The sequence below is a fragment of the Triticum urartu genome, chromosome 3, assembly GCF_003073215.2.
Source record: "Triticum urartu cultivar G1812 chromosome 3, Tu2.1, whole genome shotgun sequence".
NCBI classification, from domain to species: Eukaryota; Viridiplantae; Streptophyta; class Magnoliopsida; order Poales; family Poaceae; genus Triticum; species Triticum urartu.
In genome coordinates, this window is record NC_053024.1 from 454,218,760 (window position 1) to 454,238,285 (window position 19,526).

At 45.6% G+C, this 19,526-nt stretch overlaps 1 long non-coding RNA gene across 1 annotated transcript; it reads left to right on the forward strand.

The window, feature by feature from the left end:
• Positions 1–15,149: 15,149 nt before the first annotated feature.
• LOC125544308 lies at positions 15,150–19,227 on the forward strand. Its single transcript, XR_007299400.1, has 2 exons — positions 15,150–15,431; positions 15,502–19,227. It is a non-coding gene; the product is annotated as an uncharacterized LOC125544308 (long non-coding RNA).
• Positions 19,228–19,526: the final 299 nt, after the last annotated feature.

The window sequence follows — 19,526 nt, forward strand, 5'->3', positions numbered from 1 at the left end:
GGTGCGGTGGACCATGATGGCGGTCAAGGATATCTAGAGCGGTGGAGAAGCCATTCGCCGAAGCGGCTCCAGTGAAGTGGTGAGTTGGCAGTTGGGGGTTCCAAGGTGCAGAAGGTAGATCCGGCGGGGTGTGAGGTCCACCGCTATGGCGAGGACTAGATTCGGCTGCTTGGCATGGTTGGGGGGTCGGGGAGGGGAAGGGGAGGGGCTCTGGGGAAGAACGTTGGGGGCAAAGAGGGGAAAACAATGGAGTTACCAAAGCAGCCCTTTTCCATTCATGTGGCAGGGATAAAACAGGAATATCGCAGGGCTAAACTTTCGGGTGCGAGATATTTCGATGTGAGTGGGAAATTTGAAAGCTTTTGGCGCCTAAAATTAAGTGATCTTCTCTTGTACGGCCGACTAAGATATCATGGCCGATAATTTATTTGTTTTGCACGCAAAAAAGTGCAAGTTTCGAAAATCGGTGTCTCCAACTCGAAACTTAGATTGTCCATTCAATTCAAATATGGATCATTGAGCTAGTACAAGCAAATACCATCATACGGTCCAATTCAAATGAAATTCCAAATGTGTTTATCCTAACTATGATGACAAAAGAAAAATGTGGATGTGTATGAATAAAGTGGATGATTATAAAGTTTGAACATGCCCGTATGTGTATATCTCTAGGTTTGATATATGAAATTGAAATCACGAAATCTCGGCTTAAAAAATGTACCTCCATTTAAATGAATTACAAAAGCTAATGATGGAGTCGAATTCCAAAATTCCAATCTTAGGTTTGTAATTCTGGGACTTCAAGGTATACACGCATGTTCAAAAGTATCGTTATCTCATAGTCCAAACTGTGAAACAAATTGATCAACCATGACTGCACACACTATTGACCATATATATCTCAATTACGCTAGTCCCTCAAATATAGACACCTCACTCTTTATCTGAAGCCCCCCCCCACCCCCCACCCCCACCCACACACAAGTCGCTCTCTCCCCCAGACACGAACACATGAGCACATTAACACCCCCTCTCTTCTAAAGTCCGGACCCCAATATAGGTCTCTATCACTTTGTCTCTCGGGCATGCACACATATCTTCCCCCACTCTCTAGGTCTCCTAGCATCTCTCTTTCCCAAGCACACGCACTATATATAGTGTATAATCTTTCCCAAGCACACACATTATATAGAGTGTATCTTTCCCATACACACAAAACGTCGCCCCCAAACGTCTATCTCCCTAGTTATGTGGTTCTCGCACACTCACCTCATACACCACCCCCACTGCAAACAAGCACACTTTGTCTCCTTGTGCACCACTCTCCTCTTTCTATCTCTCCCACATGTGGACCTGTCCCAGCTCCTTCCCTGTGTACATATATGTCATGACTCTTTGCACAGTTCCCTCATGTATCATCGTTCTCAATCTCGCACGTTGTTCTCTACACCATCTATTCTAGATCTCTCATGAAGTCCCTATCGCACACAAGATGACTCGCTTCCCTTGCATCTCTGTACATAGGCCACTTTCGAACAACATCAACATTGTCTCCCTATCTATACGCCACTTTTGCACACAAATGACCCCTCTCTCCCCCTCTCTTCCTCTCTCTCTCTCTCCCTCGCTAGCTCTCTCTCTCTCTCTCGCTCTCGCGCCCCTCTCCCACACACACTCGATGTCTCTTCCAAATAGTCTGCTCCCCGCCCGCACCCATGCTATCCTGCTACTACACATGCCTTTGTCTCTCTTTGACACACACGTCACACCATTCCCCCTTCCCTATACTAGGTTTACATCATTAGTGGTCTCTCTTCTCCACATACACACACTCCCTCTCACACACACCGCGCGCACAAACACACACAGATACGCACAAACACCCATCTATCTGGATTCTTATTTTAAGACACACACACCCTTGCATATTCTCTCCATCTCTAGGTATGTATATCCCCCCTCTCTAGCTCAGATGCACGCCAAAATTCTCCATCTCTCTAACTCACACATATCTCCCCATGTCCGCATGTGTATCTCACACACTCACTCTCTGATTATGTCTATGTGTCTCCATGTTACACAACACAAAGCCCCATGCACATGTCTCTCTCTATCCTCCACACACAAAGACACAAAGAATCTCTTATCATTGCCTCAGTCTTTACACATATCACACACGCAGGCTGTCTCTCTCTCGCACACACGCTCAACAAAGGTTTTCTCGTGAATAACTTACTATCTATTCATCAACAGTCGTGGTAGTACAGCGAACACGAGACGTGAAAAATAATAAATCTACACATGTGTAGACCACCTAGTATGACTACTAGGACTAGAGCAAGCCGAAAGCGTGCCGCCGTCACCCCCTCCTTATCGGCGCCGGGAAAACCTTTGTTTTACACAGTCGAGAAGTCATTGTGTTAAGGCCCCACATGCTGAGCCGTTGAATAGAATGTAGATCCAAGTTTGCGGAAACAAGTATCGATAATACGTTTGTATCTCCATACTTATATTTCTTCTCTTATAAAAAAATTGAATTGGTGATGATGGTATACTCCTGCCATCTTGCAATATAGACCGTCCGATCTATATCTGGCGGATATAAATTAAACTAAAAGATACCTACACCTATCTCCACATTTGCAGACAAGGACTTCCCTCGTTCATCCTTATCTCCAACAACCTCATTGTTGAGCAATTAAAAAATGAAGCCTCTGGAACAAACTGGCATGGTGGTCGCTACCGACATCGTCCATCCCCATGTCTTCGCTCAGTCCAACCACCAATCACCACCACACCCCACTCCTCCTCACCTTATCTCTCCTATTTCTCGAGACATCATTAGTTTTTTCACATGGGATTACTCCCGCATGGGTCAATCACAACAGGTGTTTTATAAAAAATGCATCTTGATGTTCCGTGCAATGCACAGGCATCTTGCTAGTACTCCTACAGAAGACTTAGTTGGTAATGATGGTGTGTCTGCCATCCATCATTTCTGACCATTAGATCTACATCTAACGACTGTGAGGTAAGTTGTTGCCTTTTCTCACCAACATCCCACTTCTCTACCAATTTACAGAAAAATCCATAATTAGTATCCTAAAACAACCCACATCCCTCCCTCACCTCACCAAAACAGCCCAAGGAATATATAATGATTGAAACATAATATATCTCTAGTGATATATGTATATCAAAATTAGAGTGTTTTCTATCAAGTTTGTGAATAAGTATTATTCTAATTATGATCCATTGCAACGCACACGAACATTTCTAGTATTCCCAACCATGCAAAAAATGCTAGTATTTCCATAGTTTCGAGTTTTCCATCAAGATATTAGTCACTCATGGTTGATATGTAGTTTCAATTACGTACACATAGGCACTATGTAACTAGTCATGCTTATTGGCTTCCAAAGCTTAAATTCCACTCCTACTTATAGTATGTAGAGTATTTAACAAAAAACTACCACTTTCAACCAGCCCTAGGAAGAAACTATTGTACAAAAAATAGCAAAAACATATCCAAAATTTCTTAATCCGTGCCAAAAAACTACTACCTAGTGCCGATTTGGCTCGTTTAAACCCGTTTATGACAGGGTTGGCCCACACGTCCGTGCTGACGAGGTAGCTTAAACCAACACATTTTGTTTGATCATTGACACGAGGGACCCACATCTGACCTTCTATCCTGTTCTTCCTCCTCAAATCATTATTTTTTGTGAACATTACTTCAAACAGTAAGATGTGTGTTCATCGGTGGCGTCAGCGATGAGCGAGTTGGCCGCCGCTCCGCCGGACGGGACGGGCACCGCGCAGGCCTCCACACGGGTTGGCTGGCTGGCCCGAGCGTGACTCACGCGCGAGCAAGCCACCGTGCTGGCCTTCGCTCGAGTCAGTTGACTGGCCTTAGCGCGGCGCGCGCGAGCAAGTCGACGTGCCAACCTAGCTAGCAAACCTTGCAGACAAGTAGCTGGATGCATCCAGTAGGGTGTGTGCTATCTTGGCTAGCTAGCGGCCGCGAGCACCGGACGGAGCTGGCATCTGGGCTGCCGCAAGATGGGCTCCGCATCGCCGATGGTTTTGACCTCGCCTTCTACCGGCGGTGGTAGCTGCGTCCCATGGCCGAGGATGACTAGGTGGACGGGCCGGAGGTAGGAGGTCACTCGGGGATTTTTTTAGACTGACATGTAGGTTCCACAAGTCATAACGCCTAACTTGCCGGTCGAATAGAAGACGTTGACTTAAGGGGTGGCATGGGTTGAAGCGTGCCTATAACGACACTTTGTAGAATAGTCGTTTCTTGGTAGGGCTGGTTGGTAAGGGCATGTACAATGGTTGATAAGGTAGTCTTAAGTCTGCCACGTATGCAAGTGGTAGTAGTTTCTTGGCATTATTAGTGGTTTCTTCTAAGGTACAATGTACTAGCGACAAAAGGCGATTCTAGGTTGCGGTGTACTCCAACGAGTACTACTAGTGGTTGCGGGAGTGTATAGCTCGTTTTGTGGGCTCGATCCCAGCAGAATGCATGGCGGCCTTTTCTTTAAATAGTAACTTCGCTGCGAGACAATATTGTACACTGGTAGTTTGACTTTTGAAGTCAAACGGGTGTGTCGCACCACAATCTGGGTGCACTGGATAGCCCAGCCACGTGAACGGGTTTTCCCTCCCATCATCTCGTGGCTCGCATACTAGAGTAGTACTCCTATATATCAATTCACACCATGCAAAGTTTCTCGCCTGCGTGCTCGCCCTAGCCGCACCTCGCTTGCAGCTTCCTCATCATCTAGCATATTTAAACTAGTGCCACCCAATTAAGCCCCGATGAGCCGGAAAAGCCTAGTCTCGTTGTGTCAAATAACTCAAATGTTCTGCCCCCGCAATAACCGTCGCTGATAAATAGGCTGCTAGTGTGTGCGTGAGAGGAGCGGCTGAGTAGGCCATCTACATGCTTGAATAGAGCACAGAGAGTACCACTAAGCAGGTGTACTTTCCCTGCATTGATAGTACAGTGATGGTTCTAGAGAACAGTAGTACCCTCCACTTCCTACTGTAGCTCCTAGGCCCTAATATTCAAGAGTTCAAAACTGGTGCACTTTAGAAGTACAGTACATCACACTATTAGTTGAGAAAGTAGTACTAGTACTGCTACAGTACGAGTACGTAGTAAATAATAGCCTCACCATTGCAGGGCACGAGGCACTACCACTATGCGTGCCCGCATAATTTCCTTAGCGAAGGGACGAGGCCCTGCAGTTACTACATTATTATCTCCTCCTCGCCAGTTCCCCCCCCCCCCCCCCCCCCGAAGAGAAGGCAGTTCGTCGCTGCTCCCATGGATTCTCCAGGCAGTTCTCCTCCTCATCGGGGCTGGAAGACCTTGGAGGACGATCCTCTGGGAGAAATTGCGCGTTGCTCCGACGTCCTCACCGCCACAAGACTCGGTGCTTCCTGCACCAACTTTTTAAAGACGGTGCTTAAACAGGCTTCGAAAAAGGCCATGCTTGTTGGTCTTCCATGCATCCTCAAGGAGAAGGTTCTTCTATGGGACAATCCTTTGAACAGTCCACCGCTCCCTGGCCATGGTTGCACATTGACTCTGCTAGAGTTGTCGACATTGAGAGGTAGTTGGATTTTGTCCGATGAGCAGGCCAGTCATGGAGTTTGATCATGTAGTACTTAGTTATTCCATTTCCATCCTGTAATTTCTCCGATGCCCACTGTCTTATATATAGGTCTGGGTTGGTGCAAACGAAGATTGGCTTGCATACCTCCGGCCGGATACCACCATCATTTTGCACAACATCCACAGCAGTGCGGCCGTTCCCGTAGACCCCTTCTCCACCATTGGGATTGGCCTTCCGGACTGTCTAGGCTTGAATACGTATGATGATGCCTACATGAGATTAAAGAATATAGAAATTGTGGACCCGCCGACAAAGCGACGCGGCTACGACGATTACTATCTCATCGCGGTGTTCGACATAAGGATTTCCATCAATACAAGAGGCGGTAACGGCAGAGGCTGGCGCATGTTGGCTGTGGCAGATTTGTACCCCTACACGTTCGAAGACGTCGTGCGCCATGTAGGCCGCATCTTTGCGGTGACAAGCTAGGGGACTTGTTTCATCTGGTTGCCATCCTACGGTACGGGAGATTACAAATGGAATGCACAAACCATCATTTGCATCCATAACGGTACTCCATTATTTTGCAGGGACCAGTCACCCCCCGATCAAAATGAGATTGTCGATGCTGGACGTGCATTTGCATCCGTGATTCGGTCTAACCTGGAACCTTGTAGCTGACTTTGGCATATTGGGATCAACTATCTTAGCAGTCGTTACCCATGGTACCACTGATGTGCAACATGGTCACACAATCTACCACGATCGGACCGTCACCATCTACCCAGGTATTCCATTTTCTCATTGCTGTGTGTTAGAGTAGTAGAGTAGTACTTTTTAGTTATTTTCTTTTCTTGACTGGGACATGTTTACTGTACTAGTAGTACAATTTAGTATTATATTTTTTAACCCTCTCGCCTTCTCTTTCATTGTTGTACTACTTACTAGTACTAGTAGGAGTACTTTTTACCTTGGAGGACGCGTATAGCTAGGCCCTTGAAGACTTGAACCCACTAGCTCCCACCATTTTTGTTTTTCCATGTCTTACTATCTCATCCATGTAGCCAAGAGTGGCTATATATAATAAGACGGTTATTTTACTTCCTCTATACCAGAGTAGTACTATTTGTTGCACAGTATTACTGACCGCCATATTTGAGCACACCATTATTATGCATAGACCTTGACTATGTACGTCACCATGTGTCCATATCTGAGATGTCGTGTGTACCAGATGAACGGCGCTGAGTTCGACCCCCTGGTGCTACGTGGGTGCTGAGGAACACTCTTGGAGAGTACTCACTTTTAGGCACAGCTACCCCATTGTGAAGTGGGTGCCACATTCCATGCACAACACCGAAGGCCTGCCGTTCATGAAGCATGGTTGTGTCTTCAGTGCGCACCGCCGGATGAACGACATGCTGGGACACGCTACCCTAATTTATGCCGCTTCAACTTGGATGAATCTCCATCGTGTGGAACCGGACTAGAAAGCTGGGACAATGATTCCCGTTGCCCACCGCTATGGATCGTGCCATCCATGAAGAACACCTGGGACTGGAACCTGGAGGAGGACATGTAGCCCATCTATAACGTGTAAGTGGAGTATGGTAAATTGTGAACGGTAGCACTGTGAATATATGTAGACTAGTCATGCACAAATTTATCACATGAAGTGGAGATGAACTTGTGTGGCATACTGGCATTTGTACTTTAGAATTAATTACTAGTGAAGTGTTATGTGTACATGCAACTTGTGTGGTTTTTGCACGGGCTCCAGCACGCTCTTTGAGAAAAAAGGTGGCACAGCTTTGAATATAGGTGACGTGGCGGTATCATACAGTAGAATCGTTCACTATAGTTGTAGTACTCCTACTAGGACGACAACTCCTATAAAACCTTGCGCTTGGCTCTTTGCCTCTTCGGGAGGTTCAACAGTTTGTACTCATGTGAACCTTGCACTTGGATCTTCGCCTCTTCGGAAGGTCCAACAATGATGATACTACAGTACAATATGCTTCTAGCAATCTGACACCGATTGAACTGATGCACGTCCACCGCGAGGGCGAGGGAGAGGGTGTTGTAGTCAAAACCATCTCCTCGTCCTGCGAGCCACCGCGCGCGTGGGCAAGGAAGAGGGCATAGTAAGCAAGCTTCTCCTCGTTCGGCGAGTTGACGGAACAAATCAAAGTAGTACTAGTCCATACTGTGTCCTTTCCGGTTAATATGGCTTAATTTGAAACGAGAAAAATACACTGGCGGTCAACATATGTAACAAATACGCTCTTTACGGTCACTACTCCTCCTTCCATTTATATAGGGCCTAATGCATTTTTCAAAACCGTCTTTGACTATTGACAAGATTAATAGTACATGAGATGTATAATATGAAAATTATATCATTGGAAGCTCCTTTCACATACGAATTTGACTGTATGCTTTGTGTAAGTTGCATGTTATCTATTATTACTCTAACATTTGGTCAAAGTTAGCCTCGAAAAATGCATTAGGCCTTGTATAGATGGAAGGAGGGAGTATATAGTTTTGCGGTGACTATACGATCACTAGCTCATCATAGAGCACCATATTGCACCCTACTGACCAGCCACATAGTCGACGTGGCACTTTGTTGACTGGTTAAATTGACACCTGGTTTCTGGGTCCCACCTGTCAGTTGGCAAAGCAAAGAAATCAGTTAAACAAAACGTCATGCAGGAGTGACAGGAGTCCAACCCTTGCGCGTGAACCACCCTGGTTGTGTATCTGAGTGCATGCACGTGTACTCCCTCGGTCTTCCAACAAAGAGTGTACATCGGCTCAAAAAACAAAGAGTGTACATCTACACTTCCTATGCATTTAGCCTTTAATCTAATCGATATTGATTGACTAATGCACCAACTTGTGCTCTAGCTATAGGCTACATGTCTATCCTTAATTATAGCATGCAACAACCTTCATTTAATCTTCTTCTCTCAATGGTGGCATGCACACATAAGTCTGCTACTTTTGGGCATTAGTTATGCCATGAAGTTCTGGTTCCTCATGGTCAATGTGTAAATCTCTACATGTACAGTCTTTCACAGACGTAGGGAGTAGGTTGAGAACTTGAGCGTGAGCGTGTGTGTTGCGTCGTGTGCTGTGTACGTGTGAGTGTTGCATGTTGCATGCATGCATGAGGCTTTTACTCCCTCCCATTGACATGTTCATATTTTAAGCTTCATTAAAACGCTGCATGCAAGAATTAAGAGATAACTCACCAATGCGTGTTAAAGTTCTAGTCATTTGTTCCTCACGCATGCATTCCAATTAATACATTCGTAAACACAATTTTCTTGAGGAAAACGAGCCCATTATTGAGTACTTTCGGAAAAATTCTTCGGGCACTCATCATTTACTACTACCTTGGTTGATGATTTTTTTATTGACCTGTATATAAACCTCCGTCCTGGTTTAATGGTCTCCTTCATACTTAGTGTAAAATTTTGACCGTAAATTTAACTAACAAAGTGTCAATGCATGTCATGAAAAACTGTACCATTAAAAACTATGTTCAAATACGAATCCAGTGATATGATTTTTGGTGAAATGCATTAACATTTTATTAGTTAAATAGATTGTCAAAGTTTGACACAAAATACTACTAGTACTCCTACATTATTGGCGCTGGGTGCCTTGGCCGATGTTTCATCTTGTTGGACAGGATGAGCGTAGATGCATAGGGATACTGTAGATAGGAAGTCTTAGCGATCCATTATTCCCATCTCGGTCAGAGAGAACTATTCAACTAGTCTTCACGGTGAAGTGACAATACATGCTGCAGCAGATGGGACACTTAATTAATAAGCTGAACCAGCATGTTGGTGTTACTAAATCAGCCTTACCTAGTACTGCCATCATGTTTGCCAGTGGAGCACGCTTCCGCAAATATGTCTACGCACCTCTCTCCTCCATTAACTGACATATGGGCCCTCTTGAGGTAGACCCACATGTCATCGGCTTTAACTATTTACACTCCGAAGGACGGTATATCCTGGTAGTAGTACTAGTAGAATTGAGATTTAATGCACTTTCTTCCCTGTCTTTCCCTCTTCTTCCTCCTCTCTTCCCCATCGTCGGCCGCACACCATTTCGCCCCGCTCACTGCTCACCCGCCCGTGCCATCTTCCTTGGTAGCTCGCGCGTACCATATCCCCTCGCTCACTGCTCGGCCACACACGCCATCTTCTTCGTTCGCCCGCCCGAATCCACTTCCCCGCTCGCTAGCAGGCACCGAAAATCCCAATCACTCAGCACCCTACAACACCCTATGGCAGAACCGACTGACATGCAGAGCCGCGATTGGAATTCCATCCCTGATGTTCTCTTGGAGGAGATATGCAATCGTATGGACCTGCTCAGCACAGTCCATCTGGCCGCATGCTCGGTGTCTTTGTGCTGTCTACTCGTCTGCAACCGGCCGACCCTTTTCAAGACACCATGCTTGCTGATGCCCGATCCTCACAGGTGGCCCAGAAACCGACTTAAGGATCCTATGGAGGTTGTCGTGGTGCCCTTCGACATGCTACCACTACCCGTCCACCTGTTCTTCATGCGCGACCACTACTGGGCGGGCATGTAGGCCAACTGGATCGTCCTCATCCACCAATCCGGTAGTCTGTGGCATCTCGTGGATATCTACACCTAGCGAGAGATCACCCTTCCATTGTTGGATACCGCCACCATCGAGCCTCATGGCCCACCGGACACTCCTGCCTACTACGCGCGAGACGTGTCGAGCTTTTGGCTCGACCTCTGTTTGTTGAAGGTTGTAATCTGCAAAGTGCCCACACCATCAGAAGACTACATGGATTACAAGCTCATTGCCTTGTTCAACATGGGATTAGTCTATCTGGAATCCGGTCGCCATACATGGTTATGGCTCATCGTCTATCCTGTTGAGCCTCCATTTCTGTTTGATGCTATAGTGCATGATGGCATCGTTTGCGCGGTCGACGCACAGATTGGCTGCCTATACTGGTGGAATCTATCATCATGTAATTGTTCTATCTCATCTCATCTTTACCTTATGAATAAGACTGCTTGTTGATTGTTACAAATTTAGAATAGATAGTATTTCTATAACCACATCATTGCTATATGTTCCTCTCATTTCCTAGATTTTTATGACCACACATGTTATTGTTAGAGTTGATATGAGAACAATTGGCATCTAATGATTGTTAGAATAGATATTATGAGTATAACCTCATGATTGCTATATGTTACTCTCATTTCCAAGATTTTTATAACAACACATGTTATTTCTTAGAGTTGATATGAGAACGGTAGTAAGTGCTAGGGTAGAATATGAGTAGGCCCTGTCATAGTTGTTTTCCTCTCATTGTTACATGATGTTTGAACCATGACATATTGCTAGAATATGAAAGCCATTGGCTTATTTTTTTAACTTGGGGTATGATTATGACCACGACATTGCAATTCTCTGTCTATGATATGTGCCACTATTATAATAATCTTAATTCCACATATACTCTGAACATGATTGTATATTTTTTTGTCCTTTTGGTCTCCAATTTGATTTGTTGTAGCAGACGCAAATGCGCCGGCCTTCATGATTCCAGGACCTGGAATCATACCAGTCAATGGGTGGTGGTTTATCACTCGTTCAACTAATGGCGGTCATTTGATGCTCATTCGCACGTATCAAATTGACCAAACCATTTCATCAAACCACATGCAGTATAATGCATGGGGCATTCGTAACTGTGATGGCTATGGCTGCTTCGTGTTTGAGAAAGATCCCGGCTCCGTTGGGCCAGGCGTATTCAACTGGAGGCGGGTTTAGAATCTCGGAAACCACTCCATGTTCCTCGGGCTCAATTATCTGATCATCCAACCAATCATCGATCATATCACCGGCGATGATTACCATGCTATGCAACTTCCATTCGCCAGGGGAACTGTGTTTACACATCATACCATGGGTTTCATGAATCACCATATCCAGAGATTCGTCGACACAGCTTGTTGCCAGATAATCTTTAGTGTGTGAAAGGCATCAAGCTTCCATGCGATGGATGGCTTTTGCAAACCCGACATGCGGCGATGTGGTTCATGCCAACAGCAAATATGCACACCTTGATTCGTACTGATATCTAGACTGAGCCATGTATCCTGCTGCTGTAGCATGTCCCTCTTTTGTTAGATATGTACTGTTGTTAGTTTGAAGGATAGATACCGTTCTGGGATCAAGTGCATCCTAACTCACCTGCGTAGGATGTACTGATAACGATGATGGAGATGTTGTGCAGAAGCCATATATACAGCTGCACGTGCACGTCATTGTTTGAACCAGGTGTGCTGCAGTACTCACACGAGTGAACTTCGTGTCGAAAAAAAACTACACGCAGTGTTTTTCTGGTACTGTTTTCGCTCTAATTTTTTAACCGTTTATCAGAACGAGGCGTATAATATACCATTGAAAAGCTATTGATTAGGCGCAACTTTGCTATGTTGAACACTTTTCGAGATTCCTATCAGTTTAAGAGCAGTTTCAAAAATGGTGCGGCGGATGACGAGTGGCAGCGAGCGTATTTTCATGATTTTTTTCTAAACCGCTCATCGGAAAAAGGCAAATGATACTCCGTTGGAAAGATATCGTCGAGGCGCATCTTTTTTATATCTATTATTTTCTCTAATTCGTTACGGTTTAAGAGCAGTTTCGAATTTACTAAATCGCGAAATTCTGTTTTTTTTTGAAATTTTTGCAATTTTCGATACTGTTTTTGCTCTAGTTTTGAATCGTTTGTCGAAACGAGGCGTGTAATATGTCGTTGGAAAGCTATGGACAAGGCGCAACTTTCATATGTAGAAATGGTTTTGAGATTCCTTACAGTTTTAAGTTAATTTTGAAAGTCGTGCGGCGGACGACGAGTGGCAGCGGCAGTTTTTCGTGAAATTTTTACAAACCAGTTGTCGAAATGATTCAAATGATATGTCGTTGGAAAGATATTGACGAGACACAACTCTTTCATGTAGAACACTCTCTCTAATTCCTTACGGTTTAAGAGTAATTTTAAAAATACCGAAAACACGGAGACACTGTTTTTCACGACACCCAAATCGTCGTGTATATTGCATCAGACAGATGAGTGCACTACTTCAGACGGAAAACCACACTGCATCAGACAGAAAGCCGCACTGCAATGTCCGACAGAGTATTGCGTGAGTTTTTCTGTTATTGTTTTTGTGAAATGAGGTGAGTGCAGTGCACATCGAAGAAAAGTGAACCTCGACATAGGTTTAAGTGAACGGCATTTATTTTTTTCATTTATTTTTAATTTTTTTTGCACTTCACATTGAATGAAAGTGAACAACAACAATATCAAAAGTGAACCACACTACTGTTTGTGCTTCCTTAACATTTTTGCACTTCACATAGAGCACAAGCGAACCTCAACACTCTCCAAAGTGAACCGCATTGCATTTTTACACCGCTTAACGAACTAAAAAAATTCCACTGTTTTTCTGTGTGTATTTGATCTGAGCTGCACAGGACGATAGTAGTGTACTGCTTGTGTCTAAAATTTCTATTATATATCGAGCAAACCACAATCGTCATTACAAATAAGCTATACTTTTCACATAGGGTGGGAAGCACAAACAATTGGACCGCTAGTGTTCATCGAGTGCACTTCCTTTTCTACTAACAACCACAATATCTTCCTCCAATAGGATAATTGCGGCCTGCAAAGAACAAAAAGTTTGCCATGGAGGAGGCCGGCGGACTGCATCACCTATCTTTTCTTCAAAAAAAAAAGGGAAAATGAACCTCAAAAGCAAACAAACAGTGGACTACATTTGCACTTTTATTTCTCTTCGGAAGAACACAAAAAGTGCAAATCTCGTCGTTGTTGGGGGAGGATGGCGTGAAGTCGGAGGCCGTTTGGGAACGAGGGTGGTGTGATAGCCTGGCTTATTAGGGATGATAGACTACTCATATCAATAAGGAATTTCTTCTTTTCCGGAAGCCCATTCGGACAGAACTCCAAAGTTAAGCGTGCTCAGCTTGGAGTAGTGTCAGGATGGGTGACCGACCGGGAAGTTGCTCCCGGGTGCGCACGAGTGAGGACAAAGTGCGCAGAAAAGACTAGTATTGATCTGTGGGGCCAGTCTAGATCCCGCCAGGAGTGACGACCACCGGCGGGTATGTCCGGAGCGTTACAAGTTGGTATCAGAGCCGACCCTCGCGGTTACACGGATGGTTGCGGACAGGTGCGTGGTCATGTTGTTCATGACGTTTGTGACCCGTCGTGGCACCCGGCATGTCACATGTACCGGACTGGAAGCACAGACGTTTGTGCCAAGAGGGAACGTTCCTGTGGCCCGACGAGGACGTCGGTTCCTCTGAGTGGGGGTGGATGTGATAGCCTGGCTTATTAGGGATGATAGACTACTCATATCAATAAGGAATTTCTTCTTTTCCGGGAGCCCATTCGGACAGAACTCCAAAGTTAAGCGTGCTCAGCTTTGAGTAGTGTCAGGATGGGTGACCGACCGGGAAGTTGCTCCCGGGTGCGCACGAGTGAGGACAAAGTGCGCAGAAAAGACTAGTATTGATCTATGGGGCCAGTCTAGATCCCGCCAAGAGTGACGACCACCGGCGGGTATGTCCGGGGCGTTACAGGTGGAGAGGCATGGTGTGGTGCTGGCCACCAACCACCTGGTGGATCTGTAGTAGGGAGGAGTTCATCGTGGCGCTCGGCGGGGTCGGTCTGAAATCCTATCCGCCGGAGAGGGGTGGAAGGCCGCGGGATGAGGGGCAACCGCACGGCAAAACGTGAACCCCATAGCTTGTGTCAGCACACTGCAAGTCCGGGGCGGTTGGACTGCAAGGGGAGGAGGGGAAGCTCGCCGGGGGCCAGAAGATGGAGCTCCTCGAACTGCACCGCACTCCTTGGCGCATTGCAGTCCACTCGTCATGAGCTCGTCATCGCGCTTCTTGGCTCCTTGGCGCACTATAAAAGAACGAGAGGGCGAAGAACCAATTAATCCTATCCATCAAATCCTGTGATCTAATGGTCTATATCTCTCCATCATACTAAACGGAGAGGGGTGGAAGGCCGCGGGATGAGGGGCAACCGCACGGCAAAACGTGAACCCCATAGCTCGTGTCAGCACACTGCAAGTCCGGGGCGGTTGGACTACAAGGGGAGGAGGGGAAGCTCGCCGGGGGCCAGAAGATGGAGCTCCTCGAACTGCACCGCACTCCTTGGCGCATTGCAGTCCACTCGTCATGAGCTCGTCATCGCGCTTCTTGGCTCCTTGGCGCACTATAAAAGAACGAGAGGGCGAAGAATCAATTAATCCTATCCATCAAATCCTGTGATCTAATGGTCTATATCTCTCCATCATACTAAATGTGTTTTATGCTTTAATTACCCACCATGCCACTTCTTTAATTAATTACCCACCCTATCACTACGTTAACCCTCTCCTCTTTCACGCACGAACAAAACCCAAACCTCCCGAGTCCGGACCACGCCCGACGCCTCGCCTTGAACCACCTCTTCCCCACAACCACGCTCCAGGCGCACATCCGCCTCCACGCACCGCCCGGGCCGCCGCACCCACGTTCCAGGCGGACGGCCGCCTCCACGCGCCGCCCGGACCGCCGACCGCCACGCCCACGTTCCAAGGCGGACGGCCGCCACCACTCGCCGCCCGGACCGCCGACCGCCACGTCCACGCTCCAGCCAAACGGACACGTCCTCCACGCGCCGCTGGAAATCCACCCTGCAGGTGCCTTCCCCTCAGATTCTGGTTGCAATGACAATTTTTTGTTTAATTGTTCGCATGTTGAATACCACAGGGGAAGGGGGAGAGGGCACCATCGGCATCTCTGTCCTCCTGTGCTTGGTGGCCGCCATGTACGCGGAAGACCATGAGGTCGCCGGGTCCGTCGCTGGCTGACCGAAGGGTACCCGGAGGACGGCCGTCTGTCGCGAGCCTCGCCGTCTACCTTCACCAGCCACCCCCGAACGCCATTTGTCGGGCTGGGAGGGGAAGGAGCGTCGATTCGGAGATGTAGCAGAGCGCTTGGCGGCAGCTGTTCTCGGCCGGCGACGGCGTGTGCCGCGTCGAGAGGCTCGCCTTGGCGCCCACATCGTCCTCCTACTACTTCTCGGCGCCGCTGACCCGGCGAGAGTCGAGGGAGGTGACGTACATCCAGAGCGTCTGCGCGCAGATGAACCGGCTCTGGTGCTCCATCCCCGCCAAGGCGCAGCGCAAAATCTGGAAGAGGTTAGGATGCTCTTCTTAACTTGCTCGGTTAGTACGTTTCTGTATGCCGCGTGAGTTGCTGATGAGTGCGAGGCAGAGAGAGATCTACAAGTACCGATGAGTTCTTCGTGCGAGCGGGCGCAGATCACAGCTTTACTCTATGCTATTTTCGTCATTTTGGTTCCTTCGACATTGTTAACAGTTTTCGTTAGTTATTTCAACAAAATAGCCAGGGATGCTGTCCAGCTGATGCTTGGTATCGACTCGAAGTTCATCATCCACCGTATTGAGGTTATCTACCTGGACTCTGTAGTCACTTTATATTTTCTATAAAAACATGAATTTCATGCTAGGTTATTCCCAGAAAGGCACTGAATAACTGTACATTCCGACCCTTTCCTCGCCCGTGTCATATGCTCGCCGTCAGCAAACATCACAAAACAGAACCTGTTTATTTCATCAAAGTCACACAACCCACTAACTACTATCAAACTGAAGACTTCATTTTCCTTTACCTTGTTGTACATTTGCATTCAGGTCAAATTTCCCATTTCTACCTGCGAGTAAACCATTCTTGTATGCAGAAACAATTGAGCACGTTTTGGACATTCCTTGGTAGAAAAGATACATACTGATGATTGCCATCTCAAGTTTAGTGTTGTCAACTTCAAGTCCCTGGTCCCTGTTGCTCTGAACTGAGACATATTTGACCCACAGTTGGCTGCACACTAATTGTTGGACAGAATGTTGACATGTTGTGCTTACTTTATATCACGAGGTATGATTACTTTATAACATGTTATATGTCACTGTAAATGGTCCCAAAATGACAGGATAACTTCAGTTATGTTTCGTGATTGCCAATGTGCCCATAGCACAGCACCACTCCAAGCTCGAGAAGGATTGCATTTTTTATGTTTTGTGCCATCACATATTGCTCCATCGTCACGTATGTATAACAGTATAAGTGAGGAATCACTAGACCTCTCCTAGCCACATGCTGATCCATTTCATATTCTTCTAAATATAAGAGTCGCCATTTAAATTGCCTTGGATTAAAGCTACGTGCACTGATATTTATTAATTGTTGAAGCTCTATTTTTTTGTTCAATTTTGGCTAGGATCTCTCGATGATGATCAGCAGTATTGCAAGTTCGGCAGAAATAAGTGAGTACGTATAATTATATGACGATAATATTGGGGTACAAGATCATTTCCTATTTTTCATGGAGTTAGAGAACAAGATGGTGCGTTGCATGTTGCACATTCAGGATTGCTACATAATTAGCATGTGATCTTTAGACAAGTGAATGTCTAACTGCCATTGTTAAGTGACAGTGACAAGAACAACATTTACAACCTGTTTTAGTATCTTCCAGGTTAGATATACCATCCCGCAAGGTCAAGATTTACTGAAATGGATTATACTTATAGTTGGGACGCGTTACTTTTAACATTTCAAACAGTTCCTAGGTTCGGGCTATGCAGGTGAGACTGCCGGCGAAAATCGTACTCCGGTTGTGGCCGGAGTCGTCGATGGCGGCGCTTTCAGGCATCGCTCCCTTGTTGGAGGCATCGATGTAGCTGCTCTCACCTTGCCTTTCCCGACGCACTCTGGGGGAAACCCTTGATTTAGTTAGATCGGACGATGGCGGCGCTACTCGGCGTCGCGTTCTCTCTTGGGAGCATCGTCATGGAGGTGGATCTGGTCAGAGGGACTCGTGGCTCGTGAGGATGTGTGTGTTGTTGTTTGCCGAAAGGCGCCGTTGTATGGTTTTCGGGTCCGGTTTCCCTCATAAACTGGACCAACCTCCTTTCTTCTGATCAATGAATTTGGTAGAACTACTACCAACATTCAAAAAAAACATTTCAAACAGTTCCCGTTCTCTAGGTATGGGCGTTTCTCAAGCTGTCGCTCGAGTTTGTCATCATGCTCTGCAATGAGATTTTCTACCTCTTCATGATCATTGTCCTGACAAGCAAAGTCCAAGATGGGTAGATTGTCGTTCATTCACTTGGCTGGTACTTACTTGCTTACTCTTATTACTTGACTGCTGAGCTCACAACCAGAAGTTCAGAACCACTACTTGATGAGAAAATTCTGAGCTAACTAAATATAGTGTGCTTCTCTTTTTATTCTACATTCTTTGGAATACTAATTATAGCATGGGAATGCATGATCTTGATGGCCCTCTATGCTGCTATCAGGTCAGATTAGTTACAACTACACGTATAAACTGTTACTCTTTGCTCTGATTCTCATCTTGCTTTGGATTAAATTCTTGGCGAGTAGTTTCATCAGATAGTTCTTAGTAGTGCATTTTCCCAGTCACAAAATTTTCCTTTATCCCCAAGGATAAGTTAGAGCATAAAAATGAAATCAGAAACTGGGGTGGATATTGTTAGGAAGGGCATATTGTTGTACATCTATGCCAGCCTGCACTATGCACCATTTCATTCACGCGGGAAGGTATTGTAACATCCAGAAATAACAAGCTAGCTGAAAAGACATACATACTATTGACTTAATGGTTGTGACATATTTGGAGTTGCCCCAAAGAGAAATAGAGGGTCAGAGTTATAGTGGAAGCCACCACCCACTGAAACTGGAACGAGTTGACTGGGGGAAACCGCCTTCAATATATAAGAGTTCCTTCTTACACCTAAACTATAAAAAAAGGAGTATGCAAAAGTCACCTTGGATCATACTTCAAGGAATGTATTACTCTTTGCTCCATTCTATTTAAATTACATATTGTAACAATTAACATGTTGATGTGTGTCTGGTTATGTCTTGCCTTGCTACTTGGGTGCCACCAATGTGTGTTTATTGTCTTCCATGCAAATAAAAGAATACAAATACATCAGGCCTCTTAATATTTGTATCTACTACTGATATTTGTTTCTTTTTTGGCTGAGGCTCTCAAAGGTGTAGCCTTCAAGCTTTACAATATGGGTTGGGATTTCAGAGATGATTTGTGCATTATAATTGGAATTTGGGTAATTTCATGGTTTGAGGAACATAACTGCATCTGGAGTGGCTGAGCACATGCAACACTGCAAGCATACACCTTGAAACAGACACCTCGATGGCCTGGCAAGTTCTACTCCTGAAATCAACATCTATGCCTTGAGTAAGTGTCAGCGGTATCCCTAGGTCTGACAACAATCATGCGAGAGCAATCTGTGGTGGTAGATTTCTGCATGATGTATCTTCAATAAGGATGTCACTGTTGTATTAATGTATGTATCCTGCTAATTTTGCAAGACAATTTTTGAAATGTAACTTCAGAATTCAAATGACTTCCTTTCATCACTTTCTGAATAAGGAAATTGGTGCATCTCTGATTGATATTTCATCTTGAACATTACTATATTTAATAGAATTCTGAGTGAATTGTATTTTTGAAAGAACTTGCAACCTGAAGTAGAGAAACTTATTGGGTACATTAGGGTAATAAAGAGAAATTGCCTCTAATGACTTGGTTTTCTCTGGACCTCACATCACATAGGGTGATAGGGTCAAGCTTTCCACTTTTCCAGTGTGAGCTAGATGTTTGTTTCGTAGTCCTTTTCTGTAAGTTTTTATATAGGTCGATGAAATTAGGTTAATAA